Source organism: Cygnus olor, chromosome Z (genome assembly GCF_009769625.2).
Source record: "Cygnus olor isolate bCygOlo1 chromosome Z, bCygOlo1.pri.v2, whole genome shotgun sequence".
NCBI classification, from domain to species: Eukaryota; Metazoa; Chordata; class Aves; order Anseriformes; family Anatidae; genus Cygnus; species Cygnus olor.
The window spans coordinates 17,196,865-17,215,158 of NC_049198.1; positions in this window are offsets into that span (position 1 = coordinate 17,196,865).

The window sequence follows — 18,294 nt, forward strand, 5'->3', positions numbered from 1 at the left end:
AATCATATCCTTGAACTTGTAATATTGTTGATTATTCAGGTTCAGAAGAGCAGGAAGCTAAATGGATGCTTTACAGTTGGAGGTTGAACCAGGTCTCCTTGAGAGTTAATAGGGTTAACCACTCATCAAGTATGTCAACAGTGTCTCTTATTTCTTTCTAGAATCCTCTATCATTTTCAAATTCACCTTAAGAGAACTTCATCTTCTCTGCAATAATTATGGGAAAAGGGAATTCTGCTTACAATTAGATGTATGCATTTCCTCTAGCAATAGAATTCCTGTCTATTGCAAACAATATTTACACTTTTCTACTCCTAGATATGAATTTCCAAATAATTGCCTACTCCTTCTAAAATTTAATTCAGAAAACATTTTCTTTACATAATGACTTGCAAGAGCCAGGTCATGAGTTTTGTTGTTTGAGGGTAACCCTGGAGCTACAAACAAAGCTACATAAGCTATATAAATCCAAAATGTAGAGAACTTAATCCAATATTGAAGATTTTTTTAAGACCCTTGTTTCAGTTTTAACAGAGATTAGGATTATAAAATTAATTTAAAAAATACTATTTCCTCTGATATTTTAGAAATGTACATGTATTATAACATAACTTTTTTTTTTTGAGGAGAAAGTATACTTTTCCAGAAAGTTTGGCAGAGGTGAGCCAATGTATTGTCACCACAACCACAGAGGCTTCCAGGAGTAACACCAGTATCATTTGTACTAGCACAAATAATTATTAATAGTGGGATATTTTTCTTCATAGGATCCTGTTTTCTGGTTACAGTATTTTGTTTTGATCACTGCTAATCATGCAGATTAACCAAAAGCTGTTTAAGATGTCTGGAGAAAAAAAAAAAAAAAAAAAAAAAAAAAAGCGATTCATACAACTTCCAGAAACAAATCATCTGTAAAAGGTAAGGTTACCTATTCCTTCGTCATCTGTACTTTCAAAATGCATTGCCAAATTTCTCTAAAAGCAAATACATTCAACTGTAAGCAAATCTAATGCAGCATCAAGAAAGTAGCTACAAACTATGCAGGTAGGATTCAGAAAGATTACACATGTCAGTGGTGACCTATTAGCAAAAACCTCTTTGAAATAAAAACTTACATATGTGTTTATGTCACCTTATGGTTTATTATTTCTGTATGTATTATTATTTATTTCTACAATCTAGGAGTCTTTCATCTTGCAAAGAGTTTCATTTTTAGGTCTACAGTAAGGTCATTAAAGGAACATTCAGAATTTTTCCATTAATAATAATATTTTACTTCTGCTGCGTAATTTTATACGATGTTAAAATTGCTAGTTTGAAGATAACTACCGAAAATTGTTTCAGTAGTTTGCTTGAGTGCTAGGGACCAAGACCTCCAAAACACCATCAGCTGTGCAATTGGCTAAGAAAAATCAATGAAAGTTCACAGTCTGCAATTAATTATACTGCCTTCTAACCCCTTATATGAGGCCTCATGCAGAAATGCGTGACACTAATTTTTTTTTAAATCTCTATCAGTTTTCACTCTCAAAGTCTATAATGAAAATGGTACATGGCATCACTCGAGGACAAAGGAGGATGCAAGGACAATAGGGAGATGGTATTATAAGGGCTGATGAATAATGTGTTGATTTATTATTGTACATATAAAACATCTGACATTGAATTAAGTTTTGTCTTTATTTTCTCTCTTAAGGAGAGAAATGTCTGCAAGAGACACTTCACCTTGAGCTCTACACTTCACAGTGAATTCTAACTTTGGCATCCAGAAGATTTTTATTTTTATTTTTATTTTTTTTAGAAAAGAAATAGTACCGTTTCAAGAACAGTAAGTGCCAACCTGGTTCTCAAACATAGCAAACAGCTCAAAAGAGCATTTCGTATTTTTAACTAGGTTTTCCAAAGAAATTCTTTGCTTCTGAATATGAAACATTTTGGCCATGCAGTCATATAAACCAGAACTGTATAGATCTGGAAGTGCATTGGTTGGCTTAGCTCTGCAGTCACATAAATGACTCCTTTGTGGATTAAGTGTTCCACATTATCAAGCAGAGAAACAAACAGTGGCTATGATTCGTTCCTAAGCCTTTTATTTTTATTTATTTTTTAACGACTCCTTTATCTGAGATTTTTAATGACTCCTTTATCTGAGGCTGCCAATATGAAAATGCATATTTTAGTAGGTTAAGTTTTTCAGTTTTCAGTCTCTCTTTGACAATAGCTTCTGGTGCAAAGACACCATCATGCCTCAGTTTTTCCCTCCAAGTTTAGTAAACAGATATTTTAAAGATTTAATAATGACCAGCCTCAACTGTCTAAAGCTGTTAGACTAAACAGATGGGACAAATTAATCCTGTCTTCCAAAGTGCCTTCTGTCATTGTAGTGATATCATCTTGTTTTCCCATAGTAAGGGAGGATACTGCCTTTATACTCTCTTCCCCCCAGCTGATCTCTCAGAGATACTGACTTAGCCACAGACTTAAGTATGAGGAGGACTGAATCTGTAAACAGTTGGTTTTGGTAGCTTACTGTAATGAACGTGACAATTGGGTAAAATGTTCATCTTGCAGAGTAAAGGAGTATATTAATTAGCCTGTATAAGAGCTGGCTGGGAAAGCAATGGTTGAACAGGTAATGCCATACTTACCTGAGAAACTTAGGGCTTCTCTGCCTTGCTGTTTTTTTAAGACCTTTGGATCCATAAGGCAGCAAAGCATGTGAAATATCTGTACTTCATACCTGAGTACATAGTGCTAAGACTCATCCAGGGAAGAAGTGAAGGTTTATTTCACCCAAGCTTTTACTTCCCACTGGATTTCTTTGCTTCAGGGAAAAGGCTGAACTATAACCAGTTTTCTAAATTAGTGTAACAGTATTATGTTCAACATAATAGAATATAGCTTAAAGAAATGTCCATACTATCATGCAAGTGATGAACTTCTTGAGCTTTACTGAGCCTATATGAAATACATAAAAGAAATCAATCTTTGTCTCTCTGTCACTGAATTATTTTGTAACTTCTGGATCTAACAAGTGATTTTTGGTAATATAAGTCCAAAGCAGACCACCCATTATCTTTAAAGAGAATGGTTAAAACTAATTTACAAATTCTGTGATGTCAAATTCTGTTTTATATTTGTTTGCAGTTTCTTACAGAAATATTTGTTTTGCAGTTACTACAGAAATCATACAGAAGAATGAATTGCAGAAGTTAATGTAATAAATCTCTTCAATGCTTTTTATTTTTTATAGATTCAATTCTGAATATTGCATTAAAATTATTATGGAAAGTCTTAGGCTTAAATAAAAAGCAATTAAGTAATTTAGTGATAAAATATGCAGGTTTAGGTCTTATTTATTTTTACTATTGCATGGTCAGTGCTGATGGCCTTGAATCTAGAAATGTAAATATGGGAAATGTTCCTACACACACTGAGTACTGTCAGATTTATTTTAGATTTCTCTATGGAACATTTTCATAAGTATTGCTTAATTAAATACTCTAATAAACTGAAATTTAATTTTAGCTACTTAAACATCATTTTCTTATCAAAGTTTTGAGAACATTTCTTTAAAAAAAAAACTCTAGAAATTGATTATTATTACTTATGTTTGCAGCACCTTATCTAACAGAGTTTAACAATAATTCAATTATTCTTATGTATAAAATCTTATAGTTTTCACTGTCAAAGGAAGAATGTGATGTTAAAGCTCATTAGTAGAATGTGTCCCTATCCATGACAAGGGGGTTGGAATTATATGACCTTTAAGGTCCTTTCCAATCCAAACCATTCTATGATCCTATGAGTTCATGCAAACTTGCTTTCTAGGTTAAATGTTTTACTGTTTGCACATCTACAAATTAAAAACAGCTTGCTAAAAGGTGGTAACCTGTACTGAGAAAGTTGGCAGTATTCAGTGACAACATTCAGTCTGCACACTTCATGCTAGGTAGATAAAGGACACAGATAAGTGTTGATTTCTAGTTTCTGCAGATTTAGATTAGATATAAGTAAGAAATTCCTTACTATGAGCGTGGTGAGGCACTAGAACAGGTTCACCAGAGAAGCTGTGGTTGCCCCATCCCTGAAAGTGTTCAAGGCTAGGTTGGATGGGACTTTGAGCAATCTGGTCTAGTGGAAGGTGTCCCTGCCCATGGCAGGGTGTTTGGAAGTAAGTGTTCTTTAAGTTTCCTTCCAATACAAAGAATTCTATGATTCTATGATTCTTTGGTTCTATGGTTCTACAATTCTAATATTATTGCAATCAAAAATTTTACCTTTTTGGATGACAAGTCTTTGTCATTTGGGCAAGGCAAAGAGTTTATAATAACAAAGTTCTTTTATTGGCATTGTCTTTTTACACATCTCTCACCTTTCTTTTTGCTCATTGCTTGCTAAAGACATATTTGACCACATAGAGACAGACAAGTTAAAATACCCAAGATACTGAGCTGTATGCTGTATACTGTAGCTGGAGAGCACTCCCATTTTTCATTTAATGATAAATGAAATAAATGCAAAACTATAGTTAGTAACTTTTCCTAGTTCTTCTTTTAATAGAATAACTCAAACAAGTTAAAGAGAAATTTCTTGTATGGAGTAGTGAATCTATTTTCAGATTCTGGGCATTTTTCTTTCTACCACATGGTTCTAGCTATTGTCAAGACAATAACCTTCTAGATGGATCTATAACTGTCATGAGAGAATAGAGGAAATGTTTTAATTCATCCAGAGAGTTGATTTCCTCCTCTCCTCTTTTGTTTGCTAATACTGAATTGACACAGTTGATAAGGTCAGCATTCTTGTATGTTTACAAGGATACACAGTCTATAGATCATTAAAATGAAAGGATAATTGTAATTTATACTGTAGGAATAGGTTGAGAAAAATTGGTTAAATATTAAATATAGGTATATGTTGCCTAGAAGTTTATATGTGAAACCTTCAAAGGAAGTAATCAAAGTTTAATGACAGAAAGCAGTTCAGACCAGAATGTACAACAACACAGTGAATAACTGCACAAGTAGGAGAATGACTTCTCTAACAGTTACCCATTTTACACAAAAGTGAAAAATATTGTTTTATGTCCAAATTAAAATTTCCCCAAGAGTCCCAAGAATTTTGTTCTTTTTAAATAACTGCCATATCTTTTCCTCCTTTTTTTTTTTTTTTTTTTTTTTTTCTCTTAAAACAAAGGTTTATACTTAGCATGTCAAAGAGCAAACAAACGACATGGCTACTCATTCTTTGGCAGAATTGAGCTCTCTAGTTCAGGGAGACACAAATTCTGTCTTTTTTTTTTTTCCTCTTATTTCTGTTACTTAGTTTTACACATTTACTTATAAAAATGCAAATCAATATTAATTTGGGATCATAAGCTGTTTCTTGGAGAAGTATGTTTTGCTTGGTTTAATGCCTGGAAATCTTTTTATTGCCTTATTTCCAGTGTGAATAGAAAGAAGAAAAAAAGAAAAAAAAGTCATGTCTCTTTCAAAGGTGTACAAATGTTGGCTGTCTTTAAATGCTTTGAAATCTTTTCTGACCTATTCTTCCATTCTGGTGTCATTATTTTCTTATCACAATTTAATTTTCTGGACTCCAAAATCCTGCAATATTGTTGTCAATTCTGCAGAATAACCCTATCTGGTATTTAATTTCATCCAAAGCTGAATGTCACTCTTCCTTTCACAGGAGCTTGAAGCATTAGCTACAATTACTGAGTAGAGTCTGAAAGCTGCTTCAAAAGGGATGTGTTTTCTAGCTAACAGGAAAGACTGGTTGCTAGAAAACCTGCTGCAGATTATATCTTCAAATTTTGAACTAGGACAGCAGTCATAGTCTAACTATTAACAATTTGATATCCCTCCTGTCTATGGCCACTCTGACAGTTCTGGACAAAAAGCAAGGAAAATATGAATTCCCCCTCTCCCCCCCCCAAAAAAAAAAAAGAATATTATGCAAAATCCTTAAATACTTTTTTTTTTTTTTTCTTGCTAGCAACATGAGATGAGGAAAAGGCTGAGGTGCTTAATGCCTTCTTTGCCTCAGTCTTTAGCAGCAAGACAAGTTGTCCTCCAGATACCCAGTACCCTGAGCTGGTGGAAGGGGACAGGAAGCAGAATGTGGCCCTCACAATCCACAAGGAAATAGCTGGTGACCTGCTACAGCACTTAGATGTACACAAGTCAATGGGGCCGGATGGGATCCACCCGAGGGTACTGAGAGAACTGACTGAAGAATTGGCCAATCTGCTTTCCATCATTTGTCAGCAGTCCTGGCTATCAGGGGAGGTCCCAGTAGACTGGCAGCTAGCAAATGTGACGCCCATCTACAAGAGGGGCTGGAAGGTAGACCCGGGAAACTATAGGCCTGTTAGTTTGACCTCAGTGCCAGGGAAGTTCATGGAGTAGATCATCTTGTGGGTCATCACATGGCACCTGCAGGGCAATCAGGCAATCAGGCCCAGTCAGCATGGGTTTATGAAAGGCAGGTCCTGCTTCTATGACAAAGTGACACACTTAGTGGATGAGGGAAAGGCTGTGGATGTGATCTACCTTGACTTCAGTAAGGGTTTTGACACTGTTTCCTGCAGCATTCTCCTCAAGAAACTGGCTCCTCATGGCTTGGACTGGCGTACTCTTCGTTGGGTTAGAAACTGGCTGGATAGCCATGCCCAAAGTGTTGTGGTGAATAGAGTTAAATCCAGTTGGAGGCCGGTCACTAGTGGCATCCCCCAGGGCTCAGTACCAGGGCCAGTTCTCTTTAATATCTTTATCGATGACCTGGACGAGGGGATCGAGTGCACCCTCAGTAAGTTTGCAGATGACACCAAGTTAGGTGCGTGTGTCGATCTGCCTGAGGGAAGGAAGGCTCTGCAGGATGATCTGGATAGGCTGGACCGATGGGCTGAGGCCAACTGTATGAAGTTCAACAAGCCCTAGTGCCGGGTCCTGCACCTGGTGCACAACAACCCCAAGCAATGCTACAGGCTGGGAGATGAATGGTTAGTAGCTGCCTGGCAGAGAAGGACCTGGGAGTATTGATTGATAGGCAGCTGAATATGAGCCAGCAGTGTGCTCAGGTGGCCAAGAAGGCCAACAGCATACTGGCTTGTATAAGAAGCAGTGTGGCCAGCAGGTCTAGAGAAGTGATTGTCCCCCTGTACTCGGCTCTGGTGAGGCCACACCTTGAGTACTGTGTTCAGTTTTGGGCCCCTCGCTACAAGAAGGACATGGAAGTGCTCGAGCAAGTCCAGAGAAGGGCAACAAAGCTGGTGAGGAGTCTGGAGAACAAGTCTTATGAGGAGCAGCTGAGGGAGCTGGGATTGTTCAGCCTGGAGAAGAGGAGGCTCAGGAGCGACCTTATTGCACTCTATAGATACCTTAAAGGAGGCTGTAGCGAGGTGAGGGTTGGTCTATTCTCCCACATGCCTGATGACAGGATGAAGGGGAATGGGCTAAAGTTGTGCCAGGGGAGGTTTAGGTTGGATATTAGGAAGAACTTCATTACTGAAAGGGTTGTTAGGCATTGGAATGGGCTGCCCAGGGAAGTGGTTGAGTCACCATCCCTGGAGGTCTTTAAAAGACGTTTAGACGTAGAGCTTAGTGATATGGTTTAGTGGAGGACTTGTTAATGTTAGGTCAGAGGTTGGACTAGGTGATCTTGGAGGTTTCTTCCAACCTAGATGATTCCATGATTCTGTGATTCTATGCTATTTCTCTGCTGGCTTTTGCCTGGACTTCTTTCACTTGTCCAGGGGTAAACATCATCCGTTTATTCTGGAATTAGAATGGTACTTACCTTTGTTCTGGTAAATGAAATGAATTAATGAATGCATAAAAACTGAGATCCAGCAAATATGGTATACCAAAATATCAAATTTTGAAAATCGTAGAAATCATGAAAGCATAGAATATTTTGGGTTGGAAAGGGATGGCTTTAATACCTGAAAATCTTTTTATTACCTAATTTGCCAGTGTGAATAGTAACGGTTTTGTCTTTAAATAAAGCAACAAAACTGTCATGTCTGATACTGGGGATAGCCCTAACCCAAATGCAAGACATTGCACTTGGCCTTGTTGAACTTCATGAGGTTCATATGGAGTTGTTTCTTAAACCTGTCAAGGTCCCTCTGGATGGCAGCTAGTACATCAGCTTTGGTGTCAACCATAAATTTGCTGAGAGTGCACTCAATGCAATTGTCTATTACATTAATGAACAGAATTGGTCTTCATACAGGCCCTTGAGGAACACCACTCATTATTGGTTTCCATTTGAACACTGAGCTGTTGACTGTAATACTTTGGATGTGGTTATCTAGCCAATTCCCTTATCCAATAGTCATGTATCAAAGCCTTCTCTCTACAGTTTAGAGGGAAGAATGTTACAGGGACATGTCAAAGGCTTTCCAGAAGTCCAGGTAGAAGACATCAGTTGGTCTTCCCCTGACCATTAATGCAGTCAGTCCATCACAGAATGCCCCAGCTTTTTCCCTATGAAAGCATAAACCAGATTTAAACATCTGATTTTTAAAATTTTCAGAATAAATTTCCCCTTTAAGTGAACTACAAATTCTTGAGCCTGTCATTCTTTCTGTGAATTCTGATGCTACAGATTTATCCTTCAAGTTTAGCAATGAAAATCTCATAATCACGTCACAAAAGTTACGCTCATCATGACTTTGACTATTTAAGGGTGTCATAGAATTGCAGCTGGTAGGATACACCCTTCAAGAGGTAAAGCTAAGAATAAGTCCAGCCATGCAAAGTGGTACTGACCCACAACTGAAAAGTGTTTTATACTAGCTGATGTCAAGAGATACTTTCTGCTTCTATAATTCTATAACCAAAGTTTAAACAAGAAATACCAGCTTGAGAGTCATGACTTAGCATGTGCATCCACATGGAAGTGTTTTGGCCACATTTTCCTGTAGAAAAGTAGCTTTTTCTACAATGTATTTTAATCAAAGGTAGTGCTTCTTCTACCACATATAAGGAATGTCTCTGCACAGCTAGGCTCATTTTTAAGCTTACACATACTTTATATATGCACACATGTCATTCAGGAAGTAATGTTCACGCATGAACAGTTAGTTGCAAGTTTCAAATCTGAAAGGCATGGCTCAGCATCAATGCTAGAGTCTCTGAAGGCTGGAAATTATGCTCCAAGCACCTTTTGAAGACTGGCATGGTTGACCAGGGACAAAAATGAAATCTTCCTCCCATGGACATTTGTAAACACACCTTGTGATATACAGATGTACATGCATGCAGTCTCACTCACAGTTCATTAGCATACCATGTATTAATCTGTTTGACGGTTCTCCTTCTATGTGCAAGTATTCTACAAAGAAACAAATGCAAAGACTAGTTGTTACCCTAAAGTGAAATAATATTAGACTGTCCCAAGACATTGATCAAAAGGCATGCAGATCATTGCACTTTCAAAGGAAGTCTGTCTCTATCAGCGTCAAAATCAGTGAACTGGGAAATCTGCAGTGTCTATATGATGTTTATAGTTTTCCTGTTGTGTTTCCATTTAGTGATACAACCCGTGTGGTTTCCTTCTTGCAAGTAGCTGATATGTGTTGTTCAGCTGAAAAAGAAAATGGAAACTTCTCTGATACAGTTTATTCCCTCTTCCTACTGTTTTGTACAGTAAAATAATAATAATAACAATAATAACAATAATAACAATAATAACAATAACAATAACTATAATAATAATAATAATAATAATGTCATTTTAACTTTATTTTGGTCTGAAAGTAGTATGAAAATGTTTGTAATTTACAGAGTGGCATCAATTGGCTAGCATTCTGGACTTCATTTTTATCAACTTTGAGTACACGTCTTCTTTTTGTCCCTTCACATTTATTCAGTAGAAAAGATAAATAGATTATTGGTTAGCAGTACAGATCATTTTAGCATCCCTCTGGGATGCTTTAGAGGGATCCTCTGGGATCCCTCTTATTTTTAGGCTATATGAGGGACTAGAAGTAATGTCAGCTGGTTGTATCATCTGATCTGTGCCTCTTTCACCTTTGCGTATTGCTTTTTGTGGGAAAAGGACCTATGGAATGGAAGGAAAATATTAGTGTGGTTTGGTTTGTACATTCTGGTCTCCTCCTGAGGTTAGATGAAGCCAATATGAGACATATAAGGATGTATGCAGAAGGTAAATCTTGCATAAGGAACCGCTGAGGCTTATCCTCTGGGGTGTTTAGTCCTTTCACAGTAGATGTTCAGTACTTTGATAATCTCTTTCAGTAGACTGAGGTCATAAATTTTGGTTTTGCAGCAGTTCCTGGAGGTTAACATATTTCACTGATGCAAGAGAATGAATTCCAGTCATAAAAAGCTCTATCCAATAAATTGTACTGTGTTAATGATGGGTACCCACAGAAGAGGGTTGGACTGACTGGTCATTTATCAAAATATCTATTTGTCTTTTTAGATTTCTTAACCATATCTATTGTCATGATACTGTAGTCCCCTCTAATGCAAATGTAGTCTATGTTCCTGAATTATGCATAATGCTGTCTAATTATTTGTATAGATATTTCCATATTGCTGATCATTGCAATATCTGCGTCCCCATAATAATTTAGTTTCATTAACCTTCAACTGACTAGATATAAACTAAACCATGCCCGTTTTGACCAGCATGGCAAAACTTTGCTCTTGATCACTTGTTCAATAGCTGGATAACTTTCTAGAGAAAGCACTACAGTAGGAAGTGAAAATTGTCAAGCAGGAAGAAAACAGTCTAAACATACCTCAGTGTGATCCCTGAGAGTGAATAGAAAAATAACACCTGCAACTTGCTGTGTTCCATCTTTGTTTTGGTCTGTTGACCATTTTCAGGTTGCTTGAATACATAGTAAACATTTACAGACACTTTTGGCAGAAGAGCACTGACTTAGGCAGCATTACCGGCAACTGTCAGATCTGATTTGTCCCAGGCCCCTCTGCAATACATCAGAGATTATTTGGCACCTGCAACTAACTAATCTGTTCCAAGCAGCAATCTGTATTCTCATTTTTAAAGAATTCTATTGCTTGTAAAGAATGTTTTTGTGCAAAGAAAGAGCCAGTAACGTTTCTGTGCAAAGTTTTTCTGTCAGGATTATGGAACTTCCAGGTCATTACTACTCTGTCTGATCCATTTTTTCACACTTCCTCTGTGTTTTTCACTAGATTTTTGTCTTAGTTTATGAAAAGGAATAAAAAAATACAGAAAGTAAAGATGTTTATGCCCTCTGAGATATACAGATACTAATGTCTGTACCTAAATATAGTTAGAATTCATTCAGATCCACATTTACATTCCAGGATATCTCCAATGCTTTGCTTAGTCTTCCTGCAAGTCTATGAGAGGCTTAAAATACATTTTTTTTCCTGCAAAATTAAGGATTTCAAAAATTCAGAAAAATCATAATCTTGACTCATGACTATAGTTTTGACTTTAATCGTTCTAACTGAACTCTGAATTCTTGTTCTTGTGAGGGAAAACACACTGTTCCACTAATTCTGACCAGCTTGCTACTGTCATATGTACTGCTACACAAGGTTGAATTTTGCATATGATTAATTTAGAAGTGTAAATGAACCAACTATCATTTCTTATAAATAAGCCAAACTTTTGAAAAATGCTTTCATAATTGAAAAGCATCTTTCTGACATGAAAAAATGATGGCTTCAGATAAAATAATTTAAATTAATTTTGAATAATTTTAAAATGTCTAATTTTTAACACATTCTTGGAGTAATTACCTTATATTTTGAAGATTAAATAAATCATGCTGAGGATGAAATAAATAAATCTAAAGTCTGCTGCTTAGGAACACTCATTATTGAGTAGTCAGTGTCATTTTTGATGAGTAAAATAGAGTTATCTGTGCATGTAAAGATCACAGTTTGCCCTCATAACCTACAGTGAAATGCAACAGTCTTTTTAAAAGAGTTATAGAGAGAAGAATAAAACACTGCAGAGTCTTCATAGGAATTAAATGATGTCATGTATTGGGAAAAATGACAGTTTCAATACAAGAGAGAAATGTACTTGCTAATACAGTTTTAGGTAAAAGGGTTCTTCAATGAGAAGTATATGTAAGAATATTCTCAAATTTTGGTAAAGTTGGACTACAGAGAAGATTAAGTAGCATGTAGTGAAATCAAAATCTGATTTTGGATTTGTAGCTTCTTCAAATTTTGGTGAAACTGAAAATATATTTTTACAATGGAAACGATTAGAAGCTTTATTTTTAAGATTACTCATTTTTTCACTTTTTGGCTATAAAATTGTCCATGTCATTCACCTGGCTCAAACTGAATATTTTTGGAAAACTACAATCAGAATGTTACAGATAAAATATTGTTGCATATGTTCAATCTAATGTCTATAGCTTATTTGCTTGCTTTCTTTCTCTTTCTTTCTTTCTTCCTTTCTTTCTTTCTTTCTTTCTTTTTCTTTCTTTCTTTCTCTCTCTTTCTTCCTTCCTTCCTTCCTTCCTTCCTTCCTTTCTTTCTTTCTTCCTTTCTTTCTCTTCCTTTCTTCCTTTCTTTCTTTCTTTCTTTCTTTCCTCCTTCCTCCTTCCTTCCTTCCTTCCTTCCTTTCTTTCTTTCTTTTTCTCTTTCTTTCTTTCTTTCTTTCTTTCTTTCTTTCTTTCTTTCTTTCTTTCTTTCTTTTTCTCTCTTTCTCTCTTTCTCTCTTCCTCTCTCTCTCTCTCTCTTCCTCTCTTCCTCTCTTTCTTTCTCTCTTTCTCTCTCTCTTTCTCTCTCTCTTTCTAATATCATAGGAAATTAGAAGGATGTATCTACTGGTTTTGGCTAAGTCATAGCTTAAAGAAAGCACAGTTCATAGCAATTTGGGGATGTAAAAAGAAGAGATTCAGATGTTATATTTCCGTAGGTTCTGCTCACTGTGAGGCCAGGGCTGAGCAGGACCTTTAAATAGAAGAACATCCATCCTGAGTATAGTAAAATATTTATCTAATAATCTGTTTCCGATAGTGACCATAAATGAATATTCAAGAGAGAATAGGAGCAGGTCAGGGACATTTTCCACCTGCTGTGAAGCAAAATTGCATGTACCTTAGCTAAGAATCAGGGAAGCTTTCTTTTTTCTCCAGTCCAGTGGACACTATGGAAACAACATCATTATGGCATAGGATCCAATATCAGTAGTTTTTCACTGTTAATGTTTCCGGTCCCTAGCCATGAAGATGATGATGAAAGGAAATAAATTCTTAACTGAGGATGGAGTGGGATTATTCAGTATATGAAAGGGACTTGGATTTTAATTTTTTTTTAAACACCTTTTTCTGAATGTTACTTTTCCAGAAAATCCATTTATTTACTTCAAGATGGATCCCTGAAAGAAATAATTCTTGTTTAATGTGGAAATCAAAAAGGACAGAGTTGATAAAAAGAATACTAGCTATACTGGCACAAACATGCACATTTCCTTATCTTGATCTTCAGGTAAGAGTTGGCATAAAAAAATCATGGACATAAAAGAATGTTGCTCTTTCTTAATTAAAGTCATTCTCAATTAAGAACTAAAGAACTGGGCAAACTTGATCAAAAATAAATGAATAAATAAATAAATAAATAAATAAATAAGTAGAAATGTTTCCTGATTCCTTTAAGTTAAGTTTTTGTACTCCAGATGGTTTTGCTAAAGATGTTCTGTAGGAGTGTTGAGAGACAGACTTTTTAATGCAGGTCATTTCCTGCAAGAAGAAAATAGCTATGGAGAGCACAGAGAGGAGGTGATAATACTGGTTTAAGCACATGAGGTTCCCTGAAGAGGAGTTAGTCTAAAGAAGCAAGACAGGGCTTCTTTTTCAATTTTATATCCTTTCAATAAAGGATATAAAATTGAAGAAGTTTTAAAAATGTAAAAATATGTCACTGAAATTAAGAGTTATTCTCTCTTTAAACATTATAGCTTTGAAAACTCTTACAATTGACAAATATAAAACCAAATTCTTGCTTTCCTCTTGACAAGTACAGTGTATTTTATTACCCCTTACAAGTTTACATTTTTGATCTACAGGATTTCTAAGGTTGTTTTTTTTTGTTTTTTTTTTTTTGTTTGTTTGTTTTTTAATTACGTTAGGCTGAAAGTGAATGCTAGGATTTATTATTATTATTATTATTATTATTATTTTAATATTGTGCATTAGTCTGAAGCTTTTCATTTCAGTGTCGTCAGTACATTTTATAATATAGTTTACTCCTCAAACTCACAAAGTAAATATTTTAACTTTCAGGAAAGTTTTTTTTTTAAAAAAAAAAAAAAAAAGACAAAAAATGTTGCAGAGTTGTTATTACCTTAAAAGGAGCAGATGTGCCAGAATACACTGTATTATAATGCATGATGGGAAAAAAAAAATATGTATATATATAGAGAAACAGGTCATTGTTTTGTACTATTTTTATATATAGGTATATATATTAATTCTTGTTTATGATTAACAGAACTTGAACTGAAAAGACACTTCTGATCTAAGAAAACAAATTGCTGAGATCAGTAGGGATATCAGACTGCAAAGGAAGACAAAAGGATTTACTGTTTACTTGTCCCCAGTGTGACAATGAACATGCCTTTGTTGGAATATAGGCAATGTTAAAAAACAGTTGTCAATATATATAAAAAAAATACTACTTATAAAATGAAGTAGAGCACTCTACAGTCTAAAATTCTCATCACTTCAAAAAGTGATCATTTCAAATTAATTGTGACTTTCCACTATCTGAGACTGTGACCTGGAATGTAAAAGGGCCTTTAGAGGATGATCTAAAAGTATAGATACACCATGAATTTAATTCACTCCCTGTTTCACTCCAAGCCTGTATGTCTCTGATTGCTGTCTGCAATAACTTTCTCCTGCTCTCTCTGTAAACTTTTTCAAGTGAAACTCAGTGTTCAGGTGGCTGAGTAGTTTGTGCAATCTAACATGCAATCTAATCCAGAGAAATATTCTTAATCACTGTCATAATTTTGACTCAGTCCCTGAATTAATTGCACCAGAACCTGCTACCTATTACTCACAATACTACTCTCTAAGGAAAAACCCTTCACATACTCACAATATTTATCTTTACTGCAGAACTTATCACCAAAAGTCCAGATATGAGTATATCTTATTTCCAAAGTCAAATTTCCCAAACAGTTTCCTATTTTAAACAATTACAGTAATTTTGGATGATTTAGCTTATTTACAGTTAACATGCTATTATAATAAGTCCTGGTAATATTCTTGAGTGCCTCAGTAAAATTACAGTAGTACTATTTACAGGTCAGACCAAGATTTAAATGCAATGTATCAAATTATTCTTAGCAGCAGAATGTCTGCTACTTTGAATTGATGCAAATGCATTTCCTAGCTCAAAATATCTTGTCTTTGCAGTATAATGAGTCTGCACATCAAACATCATTAATGTAATTAGACAAAATATAAAGCGATAAATTACATTATTAAGAACAAAACTTCCAAATTCTGAAATGCAATATTTCAGTACAACATTTCAGAAACATTACTCCAAAACAGGTCTTTCAATGAGTGAGTATGTGTCAATAATTGCTTAATTTCCTAAAACTATAGTTTATAGGAAATATTCAATAAGAATAGATGAATAAGGATGGCACAGAGAGCATACTAATATTGTTAGAAGTCAAAATAGTTTTTAGATATTTTTTCTACCAGTGTAAGATTTTAGGAATAATAATTTTCAATTCACTGACATATAACAATAGAGAAAAATGATTTCCTTGGCAAAATAATATGCATGCTTTATACTTGATTTGCTATTTCTCGAGCATATGACCAAAAATATTGTTCTTTATTGTATTTGTAGAGACTTCATGAAGAATTGTGGCAGTATAAGGTTGGAAAAGACTACAGAAGTTCATCTAGCCCTCTCCTTAGCTAAAAGGTACATCCTTACACTCCACTAATGCAGACTACGAAAATTCTGTAATATTTTCTATAGAGGTATCGCCATGCCTGAGAGGCATCAGCATTTGCCAAAAAAAAAAAAAAAAAAAAAGTTTTTGTTTTGTTTTGTTTTAATTAATATTTTATTTTTATTTCTGTTCAGGCAAGAGGATTTTCAAGTCATTTTCCATGGTCCAGCCTTGAGAATGTTGAATTAAAAATGGCTGATCTCTGTCTTGGTTGCCTTCCTAATATAGAGTTGGTCTAGGGATCAAAATACTTGTTAGCGTTCATGGCTGTGAAGTGAAGTGAAAACTCTGCTCCACAGCTAGAGGTTTAATTTTGAGGTGTGTAAGTCCTTGGAAACACATCTCTTCAAGGCTGCCTATCATTAAGGTCCTTTTTACCACTCACTTTTTTGGAGTTCTGTTCTTAGCAAGTCCTATTCTTTGTTTTGGAAATAAAGTATCCTACACATCTATTTTAGCTAGAGATTCTGCAGATTATGAAGACTGGGGGATGAACTGGTTAAAGCTTTTCAAGACTGACCTCATGGAATCTTCCCTTTTTGTTTTTGCAGTTGTCTTTTCCACTTTCTGCTCCTGTAAAGCACTAATTCACTGTTCCTATTATTTCAAAAGAGAAAGGAACAAAGTAAAAATTATGATGTCAGAGATAAAGAAAATGTCTTGCTACGTTGCAATTACATTTTAAAGCTAACAAAAGACACTATTTTGCTGGCTGTAGTTTTAGAAAAGGAAGCTGATATTCAATAACCAACAAGCACTTAATCACCAAGTGAGTAATCAAACCTAAACATAAACCCGTGCTTCATTCTTCCAGTGTATTTATTTCATCTTTATTTTCCTTAAAATATGAAAAGGCAAATACCTGTATAATGGATAACTGTTTCAAATCCACAGATGAAGACAAAATCTTTGTACATTTTCAGCCAACCCTGTTGACCTGAACAACCAGATTATATTGTTGACTAGAGGCAAGGGATTTGTTCTATAAACATTTTAGGTAATTATTAGCAGCTTAATTACATCTTTTTAATTTTCTTTTTAGTTCCATTCTGAATCAAAGCTTTTACTGGAGCCAGTAAAATCCAGCATGGCAAAGAGTGAACTCTGAAATGGACTCTGACTTTTTTTTTTTTTTAACCAAATTAAGTACAAGTTACTAATGTGAACATAGATTTAAGGAATAGCATCCTGAGGTTTTTTCCAACATGAATTATTCTGTGACTATGAAATGAAATTCAACAGCTAAACTCCTATGGATTTGAAATCTTTTGGTCATGACCAGATTCATCTTAAAGAAAATGAATGAGAATTCTCTCAAGCACATTCCCATTTCTAAATCAGATATGTCAGGGATTTCAAAACATCTTTCATAATGCTCTGAAGTTATACTGGCTTTTAAATGTAAGCTGGTAATAGTGAGAAGAAATGACTGAACTGCTCCCAGGAGATTTTGCCACCATAAGGAGAATAGACAGACATAGAAGCTGCTTAGAAGACATTTTTATTAAAATATGGCATACTCAGAACTTACTTAGGTGCAGTAATGATTGACAGGAAATTAACATATATTTTCTGGCAAGAAGAGAAAATAAAATTTGGTAGATACATTGAATAGTAATAAAATCATTCAAGAAACTGTTTTTTCTATCTTTCCCCTAGTAAGCAGACTATATTCGCAGTGAAGAAATTAAAATCTAAATATTACCACCAAAAAACAGCAGAATTGGGATATGTTGACTCCTGAGTGCAGGAACAAAATGTATATAAAATTAGTTCGGATATGAGGGCAAGCACACTTCAAAGTTAAATTGCTTTGGGGGTTCTTTTACTATGAAAGGCAAGCCAGTCTTTTGAGTTTTAAAAGGTATTTGCTTTTCTTTAACTGGACTGATGGCTTTGAACCAGTATTTGCTATGAGTAGACAGATCTCTGGACTCAGTCTGAACATTATCAACTGGGTTTAAACTGGCATGTCATCACCTTTACAGATAACTAAAATACCTGTGGGATTCTGTTAGATGTTATCTGTTTAAGATCTCCCTTCTCCAGTCTCACTCTTGAATAGAATTTCCCAAAAAGTGTTTGGATTTTTCTTGTATAATGATTATTTATTTCCTTATTTAGTGAATCACAGCAAGTGTAATTTTTTGTATTATTATTATTATTACAATCTAATTAAACTCATGCTTCAATGATATTCATTCTGTGAAATTTTGGTCTAAACAATGCTGCAAATTAATTGTTAATTATATGTTGCAGTCATGTTCATAATTGCTACGTGGTGCAAAAAATGCATCATTAAAGTGCAGAAGCTTC